The sequence below is a fragment of the Pleurodeles waltl genome, chromosome 7 (assembly GCF_031143425.1).
Source record: "Pleurodeles waltl isolate 20211129_DDA chromosome 7, aPleWal1.hap1.20221129, whole genome shotgun sequence".
Classification (NCBI taxonomy): Eukaryota; Metazoa; Chordata; class Amphibia; order Caudata; family Salamandridae; genus Pleurodeles; species Pleurodeles waltl.
Genome location: NC_090446.1, coordinates 868,050,286 through 868,056,285, shown reverse-complemented (window position 1 = coordinate 868,056,285; position 6,000 = coordinate 868,050,286). Strand labels below are relative to the sequence as shown.

Genomic DNA, 6,000 nt, shown 5'->3' with positions numbered 1-6,000 from the left:
ACTGCATTGCTGAGTGGAAAATCACACCAACTACTGACGTTAAATTTTAAGTAACAACTCTCGGGTTGCTGCTCTGATCCCTACATGTCAAATTAATCCGTAGAGAAACTTCTAACCATCAATCCTAACCACCTAAACCTCAAATTCATAATCATTGTGTAACTCTTTCTGGGTAGGTGAAATGATATTTTTCCGCACAACCCCCGGGAGATTCGTGTTATGCGTGTTAAATGTAAGCGAACATCTGAGTGAAATCTGTATGTGTTGTATACCCTCCCGGACTAACGGCACGAGAAGACAGCTTAATGCACTGTCCATAATCCAAAGTCAAGCAGTGAATACATCCTATTCCGCCGCAGTACACATCCAGTTCCATTGTTCCCACAACACCTTTTTTGATCAAACCAGAAAAGGGTCCATACATCAGATGGGCGCACTTTCCATGTTTGCATCATGGTGCACCTTAAAGCAGGTGTGCCGGGTGCAAACAGGGTAAGTGCACCCTATCAGGAAGAATGCAGTGCCCACGAGGCAGCCACAAACCTGCTCTGCCTCCAGGGCACGTTTTAAAGAGAAATACAGAGCAGCTCTTTAAAAGGTGCTCCATGTTTCTTTGTGCAGTGGGAATCTGCCTGCACTTTTAAACAGGATTAGAGATCCCCTGGCAGGCAGGTGCAGTTCATTGGCACTATATGTGTGCTAGTGGTATCTATATTACAGAAGGCGCTGCATAAGCATTTGGAGCCTTTTCTGTGATACCAAAGTGCCCCAGGGGCGCACAAAGTGGGTGCAAACACCCCCGGGACACTTGTGTAATATGAACCCAGCAGCTCCCCTACAGTCAAAAATTGCATGATCAGTGTAAGCATAGTGAAAACAGGAACTGCGTGGGTACACAAAGCCCAATAATTGGGGTTTACACAAGATTGTACTTTTATAAAAAATATTAAGCACATCCCTAATTCTCACATCTTAAGTGAGAATGTTATCCCGCCATGTAATGTGGGAGTTAGCATTCATTATGTACAAAGACATAAAATATACACAAAGCTATAGGCTATGTTGTGACAAGAACCACAACTATGTCATGTTAAAAATAAACTATCAAACTCAGTAACATGTTATATGGAAGTCTTCCAACTTTAATGCCGTGTTATATAAGAACCGTATATTTTACTGACGGACAGAGAGGCAATCGTTCTTTGGAATATGTGACGTAAGAGACATCTTTATATGGGCCAACGTCTCCGTACAACAGTTAGATTTGTTACATCTATCTCGGTCACACGGCATAGAACTTATTCAAGTGATGTCACATTGTAAGAGCCTCTTTTTCTAATTTCAAATAATGACTATTGAAACAACAATATGGGCCTGATTTAGAACTTGGCAGATTGAATACTCCATCACAAACGTGACAGAAATCCCTTCCATCGTATTACGATCCCCATGGGATATAACGGGATTATAATACAGCAGGCAGGATATCCATCACGTTTGTGATGGAGTATTCCCCTCTGCCAAGTACTAAATCAGGTCCTATGTCCTGAGAATTGAGGTAACTTTCAACTGGCTCTTACAGTGTGGATGGCATATTCCCATGTCACATAGAAAACACATTCCTCACTTGGTGGAGCAGCTATCCACTATTTTCCAATTAGTAACTAAGGGCCAGATGTAGTAAGCTGTTTGCATGGTGCAAACTGCGAAAATCGCAGTTTGCGCCATGCAAACAGCCTTCTACGATGCACATTCACAATTTGCGAGTCGGTACCGACTTGCAAATTGTGAATGCGACTCGCAAATAGGAAGGGGTGTTCCCTTCCTATTTGCGACTCGCATCGCAATGCAGAATGGCCTTGTGACCACGAAGCAACAGCAATTTGCAGTTACCACCAGTGTCACACTGGTGGTAACTCATTCGCAAAAGGGAAGGGGTCCCCATGGGACCCCTTCCCCTTTATGAATGTTGCCCAAACGTTTTTTTCAGAGCAGGCAGTGGTCCAATGGACCACTGCCTACACTGAAAAAACGAAACCAAATGGTTTCGTTATTTTTTTTATTTTGCAACTCGTTTTCCTTTAAGGAAAACGGCCTGCAAAAAAAAAAAAAAAAAAAAAACCTGCTTTATTGAAAAAGCAGTCACAGACATGGAGGTCTGCTGACTTCAGCAGGCCACCATCCCTGTGAGTGCAGGGACTCGCTATGGGGTCACAAAATGTGACCCACCTCTTTAATATTTATGAGGTGGGTCTTTGCGACCCCATAGCGAGTCGTAGATGGTGTCTGAGACACCGTTCTGCATCAGGATTTGCGATTCTGAAATTGCGAGTCGACCTTGCTACATCTGGCCCTAAATCACTGCTGCTTCTTCTGCCACTTGGGATGAACAGGGAGAGCAATTTGTTGCAGCTGCTTGCATTGCTTTGTGAGGTCTGCATTTATAACAAGCCTACTAAAGTAATGTTATACACATCAAGACTGGCAGTTTTTATTTCTTTCATTTCTTTTTCGCTAACCCGTGCAACAGTTCATGACATCGGTTGCACATTAATGAATCAAGTGTTGTTTAAAATACAGATTTTCTATTGATAAATCATTAGTAATTTTTAATACAGAATAGCTATGTCTGGCCTTAAAATGCTGATCAGATCATAGCATCCTATTAAGAGACAGATTTGCGCAAAACAGAATAGATTGAATGTTTCATGCCCATCATTCAATGACTGTCCTTCCTCAAACAATTTTACATGCAGTGCCCCCACACACTGCACACACACTACTGCACAGTTATACACACACAAAAGGTCACCTACAGATATAAGTAGCACACACACAGCACATACCATACACGCTTCAACACTTAGATATGTTCACAAATAAATGAACCAACACAAACAGACTTTAAAGTAGATATGCTCATTATTGACACTTTTTGGGACAGCAAGAAACATGTTTTTCAGATTAGTGTTGGATCACAGATTATTCCTGAATCCAAACTCCAGTTCTTGATATCTTCACAAAAAGATGTCTGAGTGTCTGCAAGGATCAGAGGTGTATTTACTTCACTGGCAAAGTCAGGCAAAATTGGTATCTTCACATTTGAAGGAGTTGTGTGACGTTTTCTAACTCTATGTAACTTAATTTACAGCCAGTTGCAGTACAACAGCTCTGTAGCAGTGATCATTTCCTGTTATAGGACGTCTCATGGATAGGACATGCTGCAGCAGAAGATCCTTTACAAGCAAATCCTAAATTTGACACCCATCCTTGTGTACTGTATCCAACTGTCATACTTGAAATTCCTTCCTCACATATCTCACAAACATCACCATTTCTATTAAAGTTAACTCCTCTGAAGCTGATATTATACTTGTCATCAAAGTCCTCTCCAGGGCTGCGCTATGACCCCCTACTCAACAGCGTCAACATTTCCCTCGCTCAAAGCCTCTTCCTAGAATCTCTAAAGGCAGACTAGATCACTCATAAAGAAACACACAGGAGACCCTTGTGACCGTATTCATCAACAAGAGAATGACAATGCACTAGTATACTACTGATAAAAAAAACTCCAATTGAAAGTCTTTCCCACTCTAACAATATAATGCTTCAAACATCTCTTCCTGACATGGATGAATAGCTTCTACCTGATACTCAATCCCACAGAGAATTCATCACAAGAACGAAGAAATAACTTGTCTAAACCTGTCCCAACAACATGAACCTGGATAGATTAAAGAACTAATTTTGACCCAATGGAGTCATGCAGATTCATCACAAACATAAACGTCATTGTCAACCAATACATTGCAAGACAGCTAAAAAAGCATAGCACAGCTCTCTTTCCTAAAGAAAGTGGAATACATTCCTCCCAGAAAGTGACTTCAAACTACTGTTGAAATCCTAGTGCTTTCACAACTGTATGGAGGCAACCTGCAGCCTACAGGGCGCCACACAGACCAGCCTTCAAGGTATCCTCCACACTGTAACATGGCTCACCAAGGACCTGAAGAAATATGACAATACTACCCCCTTCTTGAAAATATTCCACTGACTCTCCTTGCTGACCTGCACTTTCTTAAAAACTAGCTGCATCATCGACAAAACATGAACGATCTGGTGATGGTATCTCCAATTAAAGGAGTTTTCCCCACTCTGGGACGTCATTTGATGATCAATATATAAGAACCTTTACACTGCATGTTTTTCGTTTTGTTGAACACAGTCAGAGTGCTGTAAATATGGACACTGTAAAAGCTACCATATGATTTGTTTTTATGTATGTGTTGTGTTGATTTATGAGTATCTTCTTATATGTGGTTCAATTATTTGCAATCATTCGTTGTGTGGAAAGTTATTACACTGGTAAATATTTTTGTTTATATGTCAAATACATATCTAAAGTGCTTCTAAGTACTCTAAAACTTTAAAAACATATAACAATAATATTGATATTGATATAATATTGATTAAAATTGCTCTTGTGCTATTTTGCTACTAACACTGAATTTTATGGCAGGCCCAAAGGATCATGTTATGCTGTCTATTAACTTGCTTTATTAAATAGCAGCAGTCAAGAAACTTAAAAAAAACTACAAATTCCATGAAGCCAACAAACATAGGCCAATAGGAACAAAGAAAACCAGAGTATCACGGACAAATCTGTGACAAGGCACTATTATACCTAACTTGACTGCAAACTGCCCTCTTTTCTTGATGCTCGCAGTCAAGATAAGTATACTTTCATTAACTTATCCAATTAGTCTATATATACTATTATTTATGCATTTTCACACATATTACCATTATATAGTGCTTATTCTTTATTAGTGTTGCAATACTTTGGTCCAAATATTGATACTTTTTTACGCCACATTTGTGTCATTTTTTGATGCAAAAGCAGTGCAAACTTACAAAATATGATTGTATTTTGCAAGTTTGCGCCGCTTTTGCATCACAAAATGACGCAAATGCAGCACAAAAAAAGTATAAATATGGGCCTTTGTTTTTCTCCTCACCACATGCTTGCGCGCATCTCTCTCTTTCTCCCCGTTCTTGGCTTCGCGTCTGTTACTGTTAGTGGCGCACTACAATATCTTCCTCAACGTCTTGCTTAGCGTGCTCTGCTTAGTCACTTACCCCTCCTAGGACCAATTTTCCTGCCTTCTCAGCAGCCGCTAGCTCTGTCGAGCCCTCATCAATGAAGACACGCGCCTCTGGGGCGCATCCTTCTCTCCAGCTCCACCTTGCTCTGGACTTCTCTTCGATGTGTCCCCTCCTTTCGGGAGGTTCATAATGAACTCTCACTCATAAGGACAAGCCTTAGGGGTGCGGCCTACTACCTTTAGCCGCTACTTCCTGAACTCTTCATCACTGGGTTTCCTCCTACGGGGAGGTTTCAATTGGCAACTTTTGAACAGTTAACCCTTCCCTACAATTTCTTCAGTATGTCATACTCTAAATTGTCACTATTTAAATGTTTTCATATTTTGCAAATTCTACATAACATTTTGAAATGGATTCAAACATTTTTTTTCTTTTGAGGAACATAATGATAATGAAGAGGATTTTAAAAACGATTTGAATGATTTTATTCAATCTTCAGTGCCACAAGCTGTTTCGGCTTCCATGATTAAAGCTATTAAAACATTTGAAAGATCTGTTCTGAGCTGGATGTCACAATCCAAAATGGCCCTATCTGTAGGGGAAAGTAGAAAGTGCAGGGCTAGAGGCTAATACATCAGCTTAATCATTAAAGAGCAATTCTAAAAAGATTTCTGCACTTGTGACTGGTGAGGATTCCTCACATGTGGTTAGGGATGATGTTCCTCCAAGGCCTCCTGCTAAGGAGGGAAATTCTTCGTCTTCTATTTGTGGTGTCTACCGTCCTCCCGGACCTCGCGCCTCTTTCAGCGACGCCATCGCCGACTTCATCTCCCCGCACGCCCTCGCCTCACCGGACTACATCCTCCTAGGCGACCTCAACTTCCATCTGGAACA

General features: G+C 40.9%; 1 protein-coding gene across 7 annotated transcripts in view; it reads right to left on the bottom strand.

The window, feature by feature from the left end:
* LOC138245659 (protocadherin alpha-C2-like) overlaps positions 1-6,000 on the bottom strand; it is a 557,250-nt gene that overhangs the window by 418,399 nt on the left and 132,851 nt on the right. The window lies entirely within an intron of this gene.